We start from the raw sequence: 19,424 nt of genomic DNA on the forward strand, positions 1-19,424 counted from the left end.
GAGGGGAAGACAAGGGAGAGACAAACAGAACACAATTAGAGAAACACAACAATGCAAAAACAATCAATGAAGATAGAATATTGTGATATCGATAGCCTATTGAAATCTAGATGTGCTCAGGCCTGACTGAGCACCGCTATTTACCAAGAGCTTCCCTAAATGAGGAAGCGCAGTTGCCTACGACTCCAACACACAACGGCGGGGTCCTAGGTCAGAAAAACTGCTGGGGGAAAAAGAACTTGATGCAGCAAGCACAGAAATAGTCCACATAGATACTTATAATGATCGGGTCATAATGACCAACAGTCCAAGATAGTACAGAGGACCCGGGGAGAGAAGGGGTCAGTTATAACTATAACCCTGGGAACAACAGAACCGCCCCACACATCGAAAACAGAGATGGAGAGAGATAAAACCTACTCGTAGGTGACAGTCCAAACTCCAGGGTAGTCAACAAAAAACTATATAGCCAAGTCTTTTAAGGAGTAAAGATATCGCTAAGAAGTTCGATCAAGTAACCTTACGTGTAGAAGAAAAGCTGCAGGTCCAGATGCGAGAAACCACGGGTTGCTGTCAGTCATCTGCTTGGGTCTCTAAGTTCCTGGCAAGGGAACGCTTGGATTTAGGCGATTTGGTGCGGTGTTTCCAGGTCCCGGGCGTCGGCAACTCTGGGAGGGAGGCTAAATCAGGAGTAGGGAGCCATGATGGTATGTCAATCGGCGTGATATTTAGCTTTTCCCATACACTTGTCAGATCTGCTGGAGTTTGCACAGTTAGCCTGCGGCCCCTGAATTGAATAGATAGGCCAAACGGATATAGCCAAGAATAAGCAATGTCTTTGCTGCGCAGCACCTCCAAAAGCGGTCTTAATTGGCGGCGCTTGGCTAGTGTGGAGGGCGCTAGGTCTTGAAAGAAAGCAAGTTTATCAGATTCTAGGGTAAAATCCGGTTTGGCCCGAGCTGCAGATAAAATATCCTGAGTGTCCACATATGATAATAATCCACAGATTACATCCCTCGGAGGGTCTTCAGGTTTCGGTTTAGGGCGCAAAGCTCTGTGTACCCTCTCAATAGTTATTGATGCAGTACGCTCAGGGCCCAACAAGGATGTGAAAATGGCAGACACCCTGTCTTTCAACTCAGTGGGAGTACAGTTCTCAGATATGCCCTTTATCCTGACATTTCGTCTCCTTCCTCTATTCTCCTGATCCTCCAAGAGGATCAGGGCTCTGTCTATTTGATCTTTCTGGGAAGCAAAGGCTGATTCCAGGGCCTTTGCGTGGGAGGTGAGGCTAGAGTAGGCCTCTTCAGCCCAATCAGCCCTGCGGCCTAAAGTAGCAAGCTCTGCCGTGATGTCTGCTAGATCCGTTCTTACCGGGTGGATAGCCTGGTGTAGGGCCTGACTCAAGGCCTTCTTGAGGAACGATCTGGAAATCGTAGATGCGGCTCCTTCCTCACTGTCGCTTTCAGCGTCGGAGCCTGGTGTGGAGAGTTCTGCGCACTCAATATCCGGCGCCATCTTGGGCGGGTTGCCGCGGCCGAGCGGGCTCTTCTTGCGAAGGTATTTCTGGAGGTCAGTCTGTTGTTTGGATGTACGGGGGGTGCCCGGAGGATCCCCCCCTTTATTACCCCCGGTTCTGACCATCCTGGCTGTGGTATGAAGGCTGATGGATGAGATCTGTGCTTCTTTAGTAGCGGAGCTACAGGCTCATACCTCCACTACACACGGCGGTCAAGCTCCGCCCCCCAGCTTGGTTGTATTCTTGTGGGGGTTTTTTGCATGTGTTCTCTGATTTTATTTGTCATTACTATATTTCTCTATTCTGTTTTGATTATTTTTATTCTTCTAAAAATTTATTTGTAACAGAAATATTTTTGGAAAAATAAATAAATACAAAGTAGAAAAAAACATGAAGGAGCAGCAAAACAATACAAATTGCTAGATCAAACAGAAACATTCACAAGAAGAAACATATCATACTGCACATGTATTGCTATGCAATTAAAATAATATAGTCATCAAAGTAAAGAAATGCAATATATTGTATTTCCCTGATGGGACCTAATCCCATTGTAATCCTGTAAATGTACTGCTTGTGTTCATATAAATGTAATTTTGTAGGAAAAGGAAAACATATACAAATATAGAAAATTATGTTATAGATTGTGACATAATTCTATACACTAATACAGTGCATTACAGATATTAATACCTTTAGTTAATCCAATAGAAATAAACACTATTTCCTTAAAAAAGCCGATTTTTAAATGTCCTTTCACGTTTTTAGACTCAAGGTCAATGGGAGCATGCCAGAACCTCCAAGTGCTCTGTCTCCAGGTCTGAATTGCTGCCTGCATGCTTGCTTCATGGCCTTTTTCTATCCTCCAGCTATGAAACTGTAGGGTAGCACATCCCTGCACATGTCCCATGGGTTCCCTAGCTGTAGCCTTTAGAGGATCTAACATACACTCATTGCATTTGAATCTCATTTGCATATTTCTAATAATGTTTTTTCAAAGAACTAGTGCAATTATTGGACAATTAGGCAATACCTATAGAAGCAACAAGCTCTAAACCTTAATTGTATCGCTTTGCAACAAATAATAATTAAACTAAAATAAGTGCCTAGCAGTACCTAGGTATAACGGTTCAGTCTTTCTATTTATATGTTCATTGGAATTGCTTCAAAGGTGCCCAAGAGACTAGTCCATCCCAAAGCCAACTACAACATGATTTCAAAACTTGAAATCTAAATCTGTTCTAAAATGAACAGTGCAATTGAAATCAATGAGGGTGAATGAGCCCACCAATTATCAACAAATCCATCTTGGTCAAATATTAAAACACTCAGGTATATTGCTAGAGGAAAAGGTATGTATAATCTTCTATATGAGTGAATTAACTGATCAATCTCAGGGGCAGTTACAACTGTCTATATTCCATATTGTTATTTGATCAGTAATTACTGAGTAGCCTCGAGAAATCTTCACAAAGGATATTCCTATTGTACTAAATATAAGATGAAAAAGGGGGCAGTATGATGTCATTATAAGTACTAATGCTCTGTGTTATGCTATTTATGCCCAAGACAATAGGATGTTCTTTGAGCAGGTCGAAGCCCTTGTGGATCTTTGGGGAAAAATAAAAATGTAGGAATCTGTAGATATACTGGTTTCATATATAACCATACCTTTTTGTCAATTAGTTTTGTCTAGTATGCTGTATCCACAATCACATAGATATCTATCTATAGATATATTAGCATCTACATTCATATTAGGGCATATAGGGATGTTAAGCTATTTTTATACATTAATATAATGACTATAATGGGTGCCATTAGCAGAAAATATTTGAATCTTGAATTTCCATCCGAGGTTGACCATATATTGAGCTTTTAATGGATATTAGTTACTTACAAATCATAATGAATGGATATTATATATAGTGTGTATTATTAAGTATGTTTATTATAAGCATGAATATTCACAAACATACCTAGCTTAGAAGAGAGAGAGAGAGAGAGAGTGTGAGAGAGAGAGAAATCCCATAGACTGGCCAATCTTTGCTGGTCAATGCATTCCTATGCGAAAAAGTCAGCTCCGGCATATCGCAAGCTGACAGGGTATCCCGACATAATAAAGGTACTTGATGCCCCCAGACATGCTTTCCCTGCTGTCCCAGTTGCTTTCCAGGATGTTGGCATCATTTCCTGGGGTGTGATAGTGGACTTGGTGACTCTCCTGAGTCGAATGGTAGGATCCCCTGTAGCAAAGCATTTTGTCCCATAGACTATAATGGGGTTCGATATTCGATCGAATAGTCGAATATTGAGCGGCTATTCGAAACAAGTATCGAATCTCGAACATTTTACTGTTCCCTCATCTCTAGTAGGGATCTTTTCTCTTCCGATTTCAGTATAAAATCGGCAGAAACCAGTCAGAAGCCCATTATAGTCAATGCGTTCTACAGGTAACCCCTTTTCAGGTGGACATGGTTTCCATCCTTCGGATCCCATGTGGACCTGAAGGATGGAAACCGAGCAATAGTGTAAACCTCGCCTTATCGATACTTAAACTTCTCAAGACATCTGAACAGTCTCTCTTTTAAGGCTGTTATCCTTGTCCCATGTATTCTCATCATATCACAGCAAACACCTTAATAATACAGCAAGCATGGAATGAATATGCAGTGAACTTACATGTTTTTATAGCAGCCAAAAGCGTAACAGACAGATAATTATTAGGTGAGCCCAGCAGGAGACTGTAGGTATATGAAAAATGACGGAATATTCTGTTCATCTTCTCAAGTCTCGTTACTTTTAGTTCAAAGAAAAATGAATTTCAAATTAGCATCAAAGGACAGGAACTATAACTATTCCATTTTATTTTAATTGAATTGAGTCTCTGAAGGCCATGATTATAAGAGATGTACAAGCACACTGGATAGAGATAGCTATGGGTTAAGAGGATGGAAGATTCTTGCTGGTATGTACTCTAACAATATCTCAAGGTTTGAAAAATGTATAAACATAAAAATATATTCAATATTATTTGTTCTATTCAATATAATTGTGTGAAAAATAAATAAGTATTCATAGTGACTCCTAAAGCTTATCAGGTAACATATGAACAAAACAGTAATGCTTTAAAATAATAATAATAATGAGAAAAAAAACAAAAATAACAGTCTTCAGCCTATTGAGTATATATAAAACAAACATGATAGAAAGGGAAAACACCACATAGTCAACACATGTGGATTCCCAAATTGTAGGTCTAAATAACTAATTAGCCCTAGAAAACACTCAGAGGATACAACCGAAAAGCAAAAAAGAAGTGACTAAGGCAACAAAGTATAATCAAAATACGAAAAAAAATGTATTAATACAAAAATATTTAAAAAATACACAAAGGAGGACAACATACCATCAGACTGGAGTGCCGGCTAAGGTAGGTATATAAATATACATAGGTAAGTATCAGCAACAACAGAGAATACCATATGTGGCGACAAATTACAAACACAGTGTCAAAAACAGACCAAATGGAAATATAGTGGAGATTATCGCCAGATATTTAAATCCTAAGCAATAGGTCTATGTGTTGCATGATATAGGTGTGGGGGATGATGTAGTATGAGACCACACAGGAAACTAAGAAAATAGTTGCAATAGGCTGCATTTTCAGTGGTCTTACATTATACTTTCTCTCACATTGTGTTGTTTATATATTTTTGTATTTCCAATTTAAATACCTGGTGACAGCTTTTGCTATATATATATATATATATATATATATATATATATATATATATATATATATATCAGTTGAAATCTAAATCAAATCAAATCAAATCAAATCAAATAAAGCTTTATTGGCACGTCCGAATAGGTATTTGGCATTGCCAAAGCTAGTAAAGTGTGTGTGTGTGTGGGCAGGGATTCGGGTGGGTGAGTGGTGGGTATGGGGGGGGTGGTTTGGGGTATAACGGTCCATGGAGTCTCGTCTTCCTCTTAGTTGGTGACCGCTATATGGGGAGGTGGGGTGGGGTGGGGCGGGTGTATTGGGATAAATATAACAGTCCGTGTAGTCTCATCTTCCTCTTATTTGGTGACAGCTGGACACGTATTGGGCAGCGATTTCCACAGTGGACTCTTCTTCTCCCAATAGGATGTAGAGTTTCCTCTTCTCGTCTGCAGATATGAAGTCTGGGATGTGGGCAGAGAGTCTTTGGTAGTAGACGGCCCTCACAGCTGAGTATTTGGTGCAGTGTAGCAGGAAGTGGGTCTCGTCTTCTAGGGCCCCCTGGTCACAGTGCTGGCACAGTCTGTTCTCCCGTGGCTTGTACGTCTGCCTGTATCGCCCCGTCTCTATCTCTAGGTTGTGGGCGCTCAGTCTGTACCGGCTCAGGGTCTGTCTGTGCTTGGGGTGGCGTATTCTCTCCAGGTAGGTGGTCATGGTGTAGTCCCTTTGTAGGGATTGGTACACGGTGAGTTTCTTGGAGTTATTTATTTCATTTCTCCATTCTTCAATGTACCGCTCTCTGTTTGTCTCTGTGGTCGCCTTTATTTCGGCCTTGGTTATCATCTGTTGGTGTTTTTGGTTTGGTGGTTGGCTGTTGTTTGGTTGGTGAGTGTCTGGTTTGCTCAGGTGGCTTAGCCAAGCTTGGTGGTGGTAGGAGTCAGGCTTGCTCCCCTGGATGTGTGCCTGGAAAGCTAGCGCCCTCTTCTCTATGGTGAGCCAAAGGGGGAATCTGCCTAGCTCTGCCCTGCAGGCCATGTTGGAGGTGTTGCGATGGACATGGAGCAGGTATTTGCAGAACTCCAGGTGGAAGTTCTCTGTTGGACTGGAATCCCACTTTGACTGGTCTGGGTAGGTGGCTGGGCCCCAAACCTCGCTGTCATAGAGAAGGATCGGGGAGATGACTGCGTCAAATATCTTCAGCCAGACCCTCACCGGTGGTTTGAGGTGGTACAGTTGTCTTCTGATGGTGTAGAAGGTTCTGCAGGCTTTTGCTTTCAGGGTTTCTATTGCTGCTTTGAAGCTTGCTGATTGGCTGAGCTCCAGCCCCAGGTAGGTGTAGCTGTTAGTTTTCTCCAGTGTGGAGCCGTTCAGTGTGAATTGTGGGGTGGTGGAGGCTTTATTGTGGCCCTTCTTCTGAAATACCATGACTTTTGATTATACTTTGTTGCCTTAGTCACTTCTTTTTGCTTTTCAGTCTATTGAGTCATACCTGGGGCCTGTCAGTATTCATTTATATCCAACAGAAAAAAAATGGTTCTGTCATTAATGCACTCCATGTTGCTAGTGTGAACTAATCTTAATGGGCTACTTGGAAAGGAGTTGCCCTGGCAAAACACCTTCTTAGGCCCCATTCAAACGGGCCATGGGATGGCATATTTTGGCCCTGATTTTGACACAGGAAGCCGCTTAAAAATAGGACCAAAATGCGCTTGCCACGACTGTCGCTGCTTCCGACAGTCGCGGCTTCCCACTACGAAGTAGGCCCAAATGAATGGGCCTAGTCTGAAGGGTGCTGCTGCGAGGTGTAAGCCGTGGCTGAATCAGCCGTGGAATCCACCTGAAGAAAGGGCAGCTCGCTTCTTTTTTCCATGAGCGGGAACATACCACTCACGGAAAAAAGGAAGCTAGCATTCTGCATAGACCTCTATTGTAAGGGGGCAGATTCTGAGGTGGATTCAGCACCAAAATCAGCCCCCTCTTGCCCCGTGTGAACGATCCCTTAGGCTAAGTTCACATCTGCTTTCCTATCTCTGTTCTAATGCTCTTCAAAAATGCATAGAGAAAAGTCAAGCAGGAATTTTCACATTTTTCTACCTTTTTTGGGTGGAAACCCTGTAGACCTCATTATAGTCTCTGGGATCCGCAGGTTTCCGCGGGTATGCGCTTTTTTAAGTCAGTTAGGTTTCCATTCTTGGGATCCCTAAACATGAACAGAAATCTGAACACAGAGGGGACCACACGGTGGCTCAGTGGTTAGCACTGCAGCCTTGTAGCACTGGAGTCCTGGTGTTCAAATGCCGCCAAGGACAAATAAACCATCTGCAAGGAGTTTGTATGTTCTCCCCGTGCTTGCATGGATTTCAATCCCATATTCCAAAGACATACTGATAGGGAAAAATGTACATTGTAAGCTCTATATGGGGCTCACAATCTACATTAGAAAAAAAGAAATCTGAACACAGGTCACAGGTGTGAACCTAGCGTTAGATGTCTTTTTCTAAACTTCACCACCCAATATTTCCATTCCCTCATGACTTTATTAGTACAGTCACCTACCTTTGAACCCTTACAAGCTTTCCTACTGTATACAGTTTACAATGTGGATCCCAAAACTGAACGACTTATACCTGACATAGGGCCATGCAAGGGACTTATGAGCAGTGCTTAAATTGGAAAAAAAATTTAGGGGGAACTCTGGAATAATGGATCCCGCCCCAAAAACCCCGCCCTCACTGCACCCCTGCTCTCCACGGACAAACGCATTTCTGCACACACTATTATGCCCAAATTTGGCACAAATTATGCCCCATAGTGGCCCCTGCAAACAGTATTATATTCCCCAAGTGGCCCTTGCACACAGTATTATATGCCCCCAAGAGACCATTCCACACAGTTATGTGGCCCTTGCACAAGGTATTATATGCTCCAAGTTACCCTTACACACCCAAGAACAATCAGAGACGCAGGGCCCGGGAAGGATATAAAAAAACACCATTAGCTACTTATCCCTGGCTCCCTGCAGATCACGTGTGTCGGCCAGTGCATTTCCAATGAAGTACAGTGGGACACCGGATGTCAGATGAGCATGGACTTGCATCGCTACACATAATGACGCAAGCCGCAGCAGCACCTGTGACATCGAAGATGTCACCAAGTAGGCCTGAAGCCTTCAGAAACCGGGAGAGGTAAGCAAGTGGGTTTTTTTACTTTCCACATTGTGACTCTTGTTATACCAGAATGCTGGCAGGTTTTTTGCCATTATGCCGGAACTGAGCTTCAGCCATTACGACCCATTTTAACCACTGCTTATGAGTGAATAAAAGAATCTTTTGAGGACAGATGTAGTCAGTATTGACATGCATAATATACATTGTATATTTATCTTTGGAAATATCCAATTAATAAACTAATAAGCTACTTCATTGTTAAAAAGCCCATCAAAGACATTAAACCTACACAACCCCTCTCTCTTATCCTGACACAAATTACAAACAGCTATCAGTTTTGAACCTCTCATAAACAAATTGTACAAGATTGGCTGAATATTCATGTTTATTGTTATGGAAAGGAAAATAAGCTTCTTTAGGGCACATCTGCTGACACAAATGTCAAAGGGGAATTTAGCAACATTTTGAATTGCAAGAAAAGTCTGCCTCCACTTCTGTTTATACATGTTCATTAAATAGAAGCACGAGAATTACATAATCCGTTCTAAAAATCCACTCTGTTGATGAACCTGAAACATGCGAATGTTGCCAAGCCTGTTTTTTCTGCATTATTGGTTTTAGATATCAGGTATCTCATACATACATCAATATCTGGTTGATAAAAAATGATTTTTTTTTTACATTGTTCATTTTCTATTTGAAGTGAAATATATTTATGAGAATCTAAAAGGGGAAGCCAAAATTCAAAACTGTATTTTGTGCATTATAGTCTACATAGTCCAGTCATAATAATGTGACCACCGCCTACTTTTGACGTCAATGTTAAATAACCAATCGCAGAAGGCATGTGTCTTCAGCCATCTGGGTTCACTCATTATTGTGGGAGGCATGATGGATCAACACAAGTATGCATCTATCCTTGTGGACCATGTTCATCCCTACATGTGAAATGTTTTTCCTCAGGATGATGGCATCTACCAGCAGGACAATGTGACGTGTCATAAAGCTCGCAGTGTACGTGTGTGGTTCGAGGAGCACCAGGATGAGTTTACCGTACTTCCTTGGCCGGCAAATTCCCCGGACTTGAACTCAATCGAGAATCTGTGGGACCACCTTGATCGGGTTGTTCATGCCATGGATGCTCAACCGCGGAACCTAGCACAGCTGACCATGGCACTGGAGTCAGCATGGCTCAACATCACAGTGAACATCATCACAACATCCCCTCTCTTCCTGCACATCTCGCAGTGGTCCGCTCTGCGAAAGGTGGTTATTCTGGATTTTGACAAGTGGTCACATTAATGTGACTGGACTGTGTATTAGGAGCACTAAGGAATATTGTACTATGTGGGAGTACTGTCTACAAATTATACTGTTTGGGGGAGGCACTAAGGAGCATTATACTGTGTGGGAGCACTAAGGAAAATTACACTGTGTGAGGGACATTAATGCTCCAAACATAGTATAATGATCCTTATTGTCTGCCCCCCCCCTGCCCCCACCAAGCAATTTCTGACAGAAGTCAGGAGAAACACTTACCTCTCAACTGTTGTCCTTTAGTATTAATACATTACTTCAAGTTGTACATGCAATAGGGATGATTATCAATCCCTGCTTCTGCATTGGTAATATATTCATGCTAAAGGACAGTGGCTGGGAGGTAATTGACTTCTTTGATGTAATGTCCCGGTACTGCTCGTCCCATTCCCTTTAATAGTCCTTGCAGACCGAGATGGTATGGACATTTGCATATAAGGTAAAGAGGTTCCTCCCCCTTCATTCCTTCTATATATTTACCAGTATTTCTATTTCACCATAGCCAGCACACATAGCGGTCTATTAATGCGCCATCTTGCGGGTGTTTTGTGAACTACACCTTTTCTCAGGGCTTCATTTGATCATTGTACAACTGGTCAGTAGGATCTAGCACTGCTGGACTCATCTAGCTTAAGACTACAAGATACAATATCTTTTAGAAAGGTTTTTCCTTGCTAAAAAAAAGTGCATTTTATATTCCAGAAAATATGGTAATTGTAATAAAATGTTACTTTTCCTTGCAGCTTCTATGTGCTCTTAAAATTAGACTAGATGACATATTTGAGAAATTTATCCAAAAGAAATGTTGATGTCATCAGGATGAAATGAAAGCTCTAACAAAATTGAAATATCTATGACTGCAAAAAAAGTCCCAAACCACTATCATAGTTCCAGGAAAATGAGTCATCATCCATTTTAAGATGAATATTTATTCATATGAGCGTTCAGGACAGTTCTGATTTTGCATAATCAGTCACCCCAATTATTTATTGCAATGGTACGAATAAATGTGGCGGCTGTCAGCAGCCTTCCTTTTGGTACAGAAATCATTAATTCATCATAAAAAATTAACCCTTAAATCATTTGCTGATATCATAACCATTCATTTATTTTAGGAAATCATTTATAGAATAGACCTTTTCTATTTCAATTTACAAAATGGCATGGAAGAAAAATTAAAAATGTACTAGATGACTAATACTAATTTGTTTTGAAAAGTCAATTTATTAATTTAAAAATAACCATATGTTCATTTTACATCTTGCTGATGTAAAGAGATTATATTATCCATAAAGTACAGTGCAATGAGTGTTTTAAGAGTTTACTCATCTACATCCATATATGTAATTTGCCACACTTTCCACAAGTTATATATTACTGAGTTGCTGTGAATAGCAGGGTAAAAAGTTCTCTGTAATAAAGCTCCATTTTGGATCTGTAGAAGCTATATATGCTTTAACTTCATAAAGTTCTTCAAAAGGGTAAAAATCACTTTTACTAGGGGCATAACTAGCAAAGGCTGGGCCCCATAGCAAACTTTTGAATGCCTCTCCCGCGATATAGTACTGCCTTTCCTGGTCCCCAGGGCCGCCATCAGGAATTTTGGGGCCCCATACAGCCTAAGTGTCTGGGCCCCCCTCGCCATTTTAAAACGACCTTATTTTGTGACACACCAATTCTGTATTACATTTCCCTTTATTTAGCAGCATTACAAGGCTTAATCAGATTCTATTTGCAGGTATAATCTGCTCTGTGTGACAGCGCCTATAGAGAGCCAACACCATTTATAAGAGCCCTCCTAATAAATCCTCAGAGCTTATTCACATTGCGTTTTTGGCCTCCCTTGCCGGGATACGTCGGTAACCAGTCAAAATCAGCTGTCAACTTATCCCTGCACAAAGAACTGGCCAATAAAAAAAAGGGGGGCCTGCAGTTCTCCGTGCAGGGATAAGTGGGGAGCTGATTGTGACTGGTTACCAACATATCCCGGCAAGGGAGGCCAAAAACACAACGTGAATACTCCTTTACAGTGAAAGTCCCACCCCCAAACAGGCTGCTATGCTAGTAACATAGCAGCCTACATCATTATTATTCTCCAGCTAAAAACTTATATATTATATATTATTGCCCCAGTTCCCTCTCCGCAGTGCCGCACACCCGATGTCCCAACAATCCCCCCCCCCCGTCCACCCTCTAACATCTTTCCATTGCCCCCTGTACCCATACCTCCCAACTGTTGAAGAACCAAAAGAGGGATAAAATGTGTGGCGCGGGAAATTTAGCCCCACCCACTGTTATGTTGACTCCGCCCACTCATTAATTTTTCATGTGCCCGCACACTGTATAATCCTCCTGCAGTCACCCGTAAATTATATGTCCTCCCTCCGTCTCTCCCCCAGCTTCATATACACCCTTCATCTGCCCCCAGATTCATGTCCCCCCATCTCTGCCCTCAGATTCATGTCCCCCCATCTCTGCCCCCAGATTCATGTCCCCTTCATTTCTGCCCCCAGATTCATGTCCCCTCCATTTCTGCCCCCAGATTCATGTCCCCCCATCTCTGCCCCCAGATTCACGTCCCCTCCATTTCTGCCCACAGGTTCATGTCCCTCCATCTCTGCCCCCAGATTCATGTCCCCCCATCTCTGCCACCAGATTCATGTCCCCTCCATCTCTGCCCCCAGATCCATGTCCCCTCCATTTCTGCCCACAGATTCATGTCCCCACATCTCTGCCCCCAGATTCATGTCCCCCCATCTCTGCCCCCAGATTCATGTCCCCCCATCTCTGCCCCCAGATTCATGTCCCCTCCATCTCTGCCCCCAGATTCATGTCCAATCCATCTCTGCCCCCAGATCCATGTCCCCTCCATTTCTGCCCAAAGATTCATGTCCCCAGATCTCTGCCCCCAGATTCATGTCCCCTCCATCTCTGCCCCCAGATTCATGTCCCTCCATCTCTGCCCCCAGATTCATGTCCCCTCCATCTCTGCCCCCAGATTCATGTCCCTCCATCTCTGCCCCCAGATTCATGTCTCCACATGTCTGCCCCCAGATTCATGTCCCTCCATCTCTGCCCCCAGATTCATGTCTCCACATCTCTGCCCCCAGATTCATGCCCCCCATCTCTGCCCCCAGATTTATGTCCCCTCCATCTCTGCCCTCAGATTCATGTCCCTCCATCTCTGCCCCCAGTGTCATGCCGTCCTCTCCTTCATCTGCCCCCAGTTTCACGTTCCACATAATCCACATTACACTTACCTTTTCCTCATTCCCCTGCTCTCTGCGCGCCTCTTTCTCTTACTGGCGCACAGTTGTAGACGCGATGTGACGTCATCACATCGCGTCTACACTGCCGGGTAGCCGGCGGCAGCGGCGAAGTGAGGAGCTGACACAGGTCAGCTCCTCGCTTCAGCGGCTGAAGCGAGCTGACCTGTGTCAGCTCCTCGCTTCGCTGCTGCCGCCTCTCTCGCTGACGCTGACACATATGCAGCTGAAGCGAGGAGCTGACCTGTGTCAGCTCCTCGCTTCGCTGCTGCCGCCTCTCTCGCTGACGCTGACACATATGCGGCTGAAGCGACGAGCTGACATAGGTCAGCTCCTCGCTTCAGCCGCATATGTGTCAGCGAGAGAGGCGCGCAGCGGCGAAGCGAGGAGCTGACCTGTGTCAGCTCCTCGCTTCAGCCGCGTATGTGTTCAACTCAGATCTGCGTCCTCTGGACGCAGATCTGAGTTGAAACAAGCAGGACATACAATAACTGCTGCCGGCGCCAGGGGGCCCAGGCCCCCCCCCTTTTTAAATTTGGCCGGGCCCCTGACGCCAGTAGCAGTAGTACTGGCCTATCGGTGGCCCTGCTGGTCCCCACATGGTCTAACTCCACTTTCCTGGCACCAATACATTATAACCCTCCGTTACCAGTGCCTACATGTTATAATGCCCAATTTACTGATCCCCGCATGATATAACGCTCCCTTTACTGGCCTCCACATGATATAATTTCCCCTTTTCTGTTCCCACATGGTATAATGTTCCCCTTACTCCCCACACTGATTATTGCCTGCTTACACAGTTTTACTCTACACAGTATACTGTCCTTTTATTTGTCCTTGTGCAGCAAGTGTTCCCTTTACAGCACCCACATAGAAAATGCTAGTTACTTTCAGCTGCCACCTGCTCCAGGTCCCTCCAGAGTGTGTCTATGGTAATACATTTAAAACCCCTTTAAGAATATGGTCAAATAGTATGTAATATAATGGTCCATAGAGGCACTTTCACACTGTATAATATTCCAAAGTGACCCCTTCACACAGTATAATGTCCTATAGCGACCTCTATTTAGTATAATGTTCCAACACAGCCCTCCACATAGCATAATGTCTCATATTAGGTTCTTGACACAGTATAATGTCACAGAGTAACCCCTCCACACAGTATAGTAACCCATTGTTAGGATTGTGCAGCATGTGCGGCCATCATATGGAAGTCGCAGCCTGTTCCACAGTCCAGGGTTGCAAGGGTTAACCTGCCTTGCAATAGCCGGGCGTGGTCGACTGTGTGACGGACTGGGGTGTTGACCAATGGACGCTCAGATTGGGCAACTGGGCTGTTTACTTGTGACCGCCCCTTGCCTACATAAGGGGGTTGGTCTGGACGCCCAGTGTTCTAAGATCAAATCACAAACCTAATTGCTGTGTGTGTGTGTGTGTGTGTGTGTGTGTGTGTGTGTGTGTGTGTGTGTGTGTATATGTGTGTGTGTGTGTGCGCGTGTGCATGGGTTCCTGCCTCAAGAAATATTAGTTGGCCTAGTTAGCAATATTCCCCAGTGATAGCAATGCCACTGTTAGTTGGGTAGCATGCTGCCTTGTGTGTTTGAGTGGGGAAAATCTCTGTAGGCCTTAGCTAGCTGTGTACGTCTAAGTCAGTGTTCACACTGTTAGCTGCTTTGGCAGTAGTTGCCTTGGTGGTTGGGTGGAACTAAGGCACACTGGGTTTGGTCGGTCTCTGTCTAGACCAGGAGTTCTGGCTAGGCAGTTTTTGTAGCAGCTGCTCTGATCTGCACAGGTGGGTCTGTGAATTTAACAAGAGCACACCCATTTACTTTTGTTTAGCTGGCAGTGACACTAACTGCCAGCCCGTATTCACACTTGGGTGTTTAGCAGTCAGAGTCCAGAGGGCTCCGCAGGATATTATTTCTTTTATTTTTTTTAATATATCCTGCTAACCGTAATACCCATAAAGACCACTCCATACAGTATAATGTCTCACATTGGCCCCTATAGTTTAAATTATGATCCACCACCTATTAACTCTGGGTTACTCACCTCTCCTGTGCTCTAGTGCAGGTCTTGGAGTCTCTTGGTTGACATCAGAGACGACTGAGGCCCAATTAAAGTTCATCCAACAAATACTCTCAGTGTTATAGCCCTACTTATAGATCCCTGATCCTGCCAACAGCAAGCTCTGCTTTTCCTTTCAGTGCAGCACAAGGGACTTCGAGGTTGAGTAATGTCAGTAATAGCAATGTGATGTGGGTTGAACTGGGCCTCCTGGAGGGCTGAAGGGGAAGTGGAGGTAGCTGTGGGCAGGATCTGGGACCAGTAACTCAGTAGCCAAGGTTACCTGCTGGAGTAATCTGTAACGGCCTTTTAAAAAAAAGAAATGCAGCAGGGGGTCAACCCTAAAGTTGCGGCCTTATAGCAGTCGTAAGAACAGCAAATGTTAAACTGGCTCAACACATGAATATCTGACAATCATGTCTTCAAATAAGTTATCTGACAGCTATCCTAACCAAATCCCTTACACTTTGATGGCCTCAAATAGTTTCAAATCACTGTTAGTTGCAAGTGCTGTATTACATGCCAGGACTCACCATTTTTCTGAAAGTGGATGGGGCCGGGCTAGAGACACCACCTGCACCATAATGATCATCTAAAAAGTGTCTTAATTGATGCAGAAATCTTTGGAAGACCCAGAGCTATTCTAGATTTGCACCTAGGGTGACAAAAGGCAGCGCTCAGTTCATGTTGCGGTGCAGCTAGTCCTAATGAATCACCCTCCAATAGGTTTAGCAATGGATGTGTCAAGAATTAACAGTAAATCTACCCAAATCTTGGCACAAAGTTTAAATATAATTTGGGTTGTAGCAATGGAGTTAGCAATAATTATCTAGCCTCGGATGTCGCGAGGCGAATCTGCCTGAAAGAATGAGCATGTCGCTTCTTTTTTCCAGTAGCCGGCACAAACGGCTCCCGGGAAAAAAAAAACTGACCAGCTCCCATTGATTTCAATGGGATCTGTCATTTTGGTCAGGATTTTGAGGCGGATACGGCTTCAAAATCCTGACCAAAATACCCTGTGTGAATTTACCCTTACAGGTTAAGAATATAGTCATGTAATCTGAAGTCAAATCTAAAGTGACTGTGGCACCAGGCAGCTAAGTCAGGTATACCGTTCTGAATGATGACTATGAAAGTCTACTTTTTACCCATCACAGCCAGTCAGTTCCATCTTCTAAAGTTCATTGGAAACTAAATAAAAATAAAATAGGACTGGTTGTTAAACGCAACAAGGACACTTGTTTCTGGAACACTCTTGAAGCATGAAGCGCAAAATACTAACAGGATTGGAAACTGAGATCAAGGGCCAGGCTGTTAATGTAATCTGTATGTGATTGTGGGAATCTAATTTTCCTAATCCCACAGGTCAGTGATTAGAGCAGATAATGGATGTATCTGTTTTGCTTAATCAAGGCTAATTGCTTTTTTATCAGTTGTATCTACTTCTGATTTTGGTACTTAATGCTACTTAATTATCATCAACTCATTAGCTGTGGAGCATCGTGAGCGGAAACAAAAATATTGTATGCATCTAAAGAATATCAAGGTCAGGGTGGAAAGCAAATAGAAGTAGATTTACCATGTAAAGCATTCCATGATAACCTGGCGAGCAACAATATACAAGTGACAAGATATGATTTTACATAGAACAAGGCCCTATAACAAAAGTCACAATTACTAGTTTTCTTCAGAGAGCATCGCCAAATGTGTTAAACCTTGCAAATATGAAGAAATATTATACCGTAAAATTACACTCAACAGTTAAACACTTTATCCTCTATATGATAGTCTATGCTGGGTCAATGTTTAAAAAAAAGTACATAGCAAATAAACACCTCTTCCAGGGACACAATGTACAATATTTCAAGGGAACATTTTGTAAAATCATCTCTTTTATTTTCAAATGGACTTTGACCAATTTCTTGTGAGAATCTCCTGCACAACAATACTTCAATCCAAGGTTTCAGTAAAGTGGATTCACTAAATTGCCGAGCAAAATGGATATAATTTTCAGCTTTTATGTGTGAATAACATTTTCAGGTGCAGGAATGTGAAAACAGTCTTGTAACAAATTATTGATTATAGGGATTATGTTAACTGGGAGAAAGTAGAGTAAATTCAATGGTCATTAACATGAACTGGTAATAGCTTGTAAATAAATACCATAAAACAGGCTTTACATATCATTTTATACAGATATTCTAATGCTAAGGCCTCACGTAGCATCCTGCAGCAAACAAAGCACTGCGGGGAAAGCCATGGAGGCAACGCATCGCGGTTTCTCCCGCGGCACTTTTCACAGAAAGTCTGGAAGCAGAGGCTTCCATTATATCTATAGAGAAACCGCTGGCGCTTCTGTAGGTATAATTGATATGTTGAAATTTCCAAAACCGCAACCGTATCTGAAGCACATATTTTACGGCAAAGTGGGGATGTGACTGTGAAACGCAGTGTTTTTTCTGAGGCGTTTATGCCATGTAGGGCCCCAGCCTTAAAGTTACTAATACTAGTTAGTAGGGTTGAGCCTTTCTTGAAATTTCAGGATCGTTTTTAAAATCCGATTTACGATCATTTTCCATTCGAACCTGATCTCGATTCCAATTCCAATCCCAATGCAAGTCAATGGGATTTTTTAATAATCGAAGATCGGATTTTAGAAACGATCCTATTCACTACACAGTATGTAGTCCAAAAATTGTTTCAATTTTTGGACTCCACGCTGTGTAGTGATTAAAAAAAATCCCCCCTGTTGTCCGTTTACCTGCACAGATCCACTGCTGCTCCCAGTTCTTCTTGGTCTGGTCTGGTCTTGGTCTCTCCTTCACAGGCCTTCAAAGCGCCGCCACCTCCCTAGGCTAGTGTTAGAGATGATGGGAGTAGGCGGGGATTGTTGTGGCTTAGGAGAGTGTGGGGGGGGGGGACGTGAGTGCATCACTCACGTCTCCCCTCCCAGTACCCGCCCACACTCTCCTAAGCCACAAGCCCCGCCTGCTCCCAGCATCTCTATAATACTAGTCTAGGAAGGCGGGGAGACGCAGGGCGCTCTGAAGGCATGTGAAGGAGAGAGGACCAGATCAGAAGAGTGCAGCGACAGCACTTCTGTGCAGGTAAGTTTGAGCAAAGTTCGCGAGTAGATAGATACTACTGTACATTGACTTTTCTCTCCTTCTCTCCCTGTAAAATTGTGAAGGTTGTAATCATGTAATGTATGAAAAATATTGTTATCCTTAAAAGATGAATGCTAGATATAGTTGCTTATGTTTGAAATTAGGATGTAGTGATACGTTGACAAGATGGCACCTGCACTTCAGAGTGCAAGAAAAACAAATGCTTGGCTTGCTGCCAGAACACAGCTCCCCAAGGTTACCACGCAGGACTGGGAGTAGCTGGCTATATATGGAACTGCTTAAACTTTTTCTGTTCGATTGAGATGAACCATACCAATCAGGAATGAATATGAAAACTTATGTTGTTGTTATCTCTCTTCATTTCTCCGCTGCTATTTAACCCCACATTGTTTTAATAAAAGTATGTCAGTATTTCCTCCTTGGTTGAGAGAGGATCTAATACCAACATTGTGTGTACGGTGTCATTTCCTTACTGCTGGCACTCAGCTTAATTAATTAGGACAATGACAGTTACCCAGGATTATTGGTCAATTAGTCATAAACACAGCTTTGACCTTATCAAAAATAACCTCTGCACATGTCACAGAGCATGACTATAACATTTTCCCACAGAAGTCAGAACTTTTTATTATAGAAACAATAACATTTGTCTCTCAATATTTGTCTGAAAGTGGTCAACCCCTTTAAGCCTCCTCCCTCATTTCCATTGACACTCCACTGTTGTGTTACTTTAAACCAAATACTCAATTAGAGTATGATCATCATTATTTGCCCTGTTGTTACTGTAACACTTGTTTGGGTATGTCATGTCAAAACTTAAATATACTACAATTAAAGATGAACTTAGAAAATGTTTTCCAAAATGTGAGACAGGCCCTGAAAGCTTCCTCCTGTAAATCTTTCTACAACCAGTGTATTCACTGAGAACAAGAAAAATAAGTGCTAGCCTGAAGGATTGTTAAACTTGCAGTGCAGCTGAAGTTCCTTTAGTAAGAGTGTGCGCTTACACATTTGGAAGACTTTTACCCTTTCAGCTAGATACACACACATAGAGTCAATCTGTACATAATGGATTCTATCTAATTCATTTGAGACATGAATCTGGGAGAACATACTGTATGTAGGGGAAAGAAATAGCAGACTATTCTGTGCAGTTGCTCACAAGTAATAGAGAAAAAAAAACACATCCAGATAGAAATATTGGCATAAAGCCATATTTTATGCAGATAT

This window comes from Leptodactylus fuscus, chromosome 3, assembly GCF_031893055.1.
Source record: "Leptodactylus fuscus isolate aLepFus1 chromosome 3, aLepFus1.hap2, whole genome shotgun sequence".
NCBI classification, from domain to species: domain Eukaryota; kingdom Metazoa; phylum Chordata; class Amphibia; order Anura; family Leptodactylidae; genus Leptodactylus; species Leptodactylus fuscus.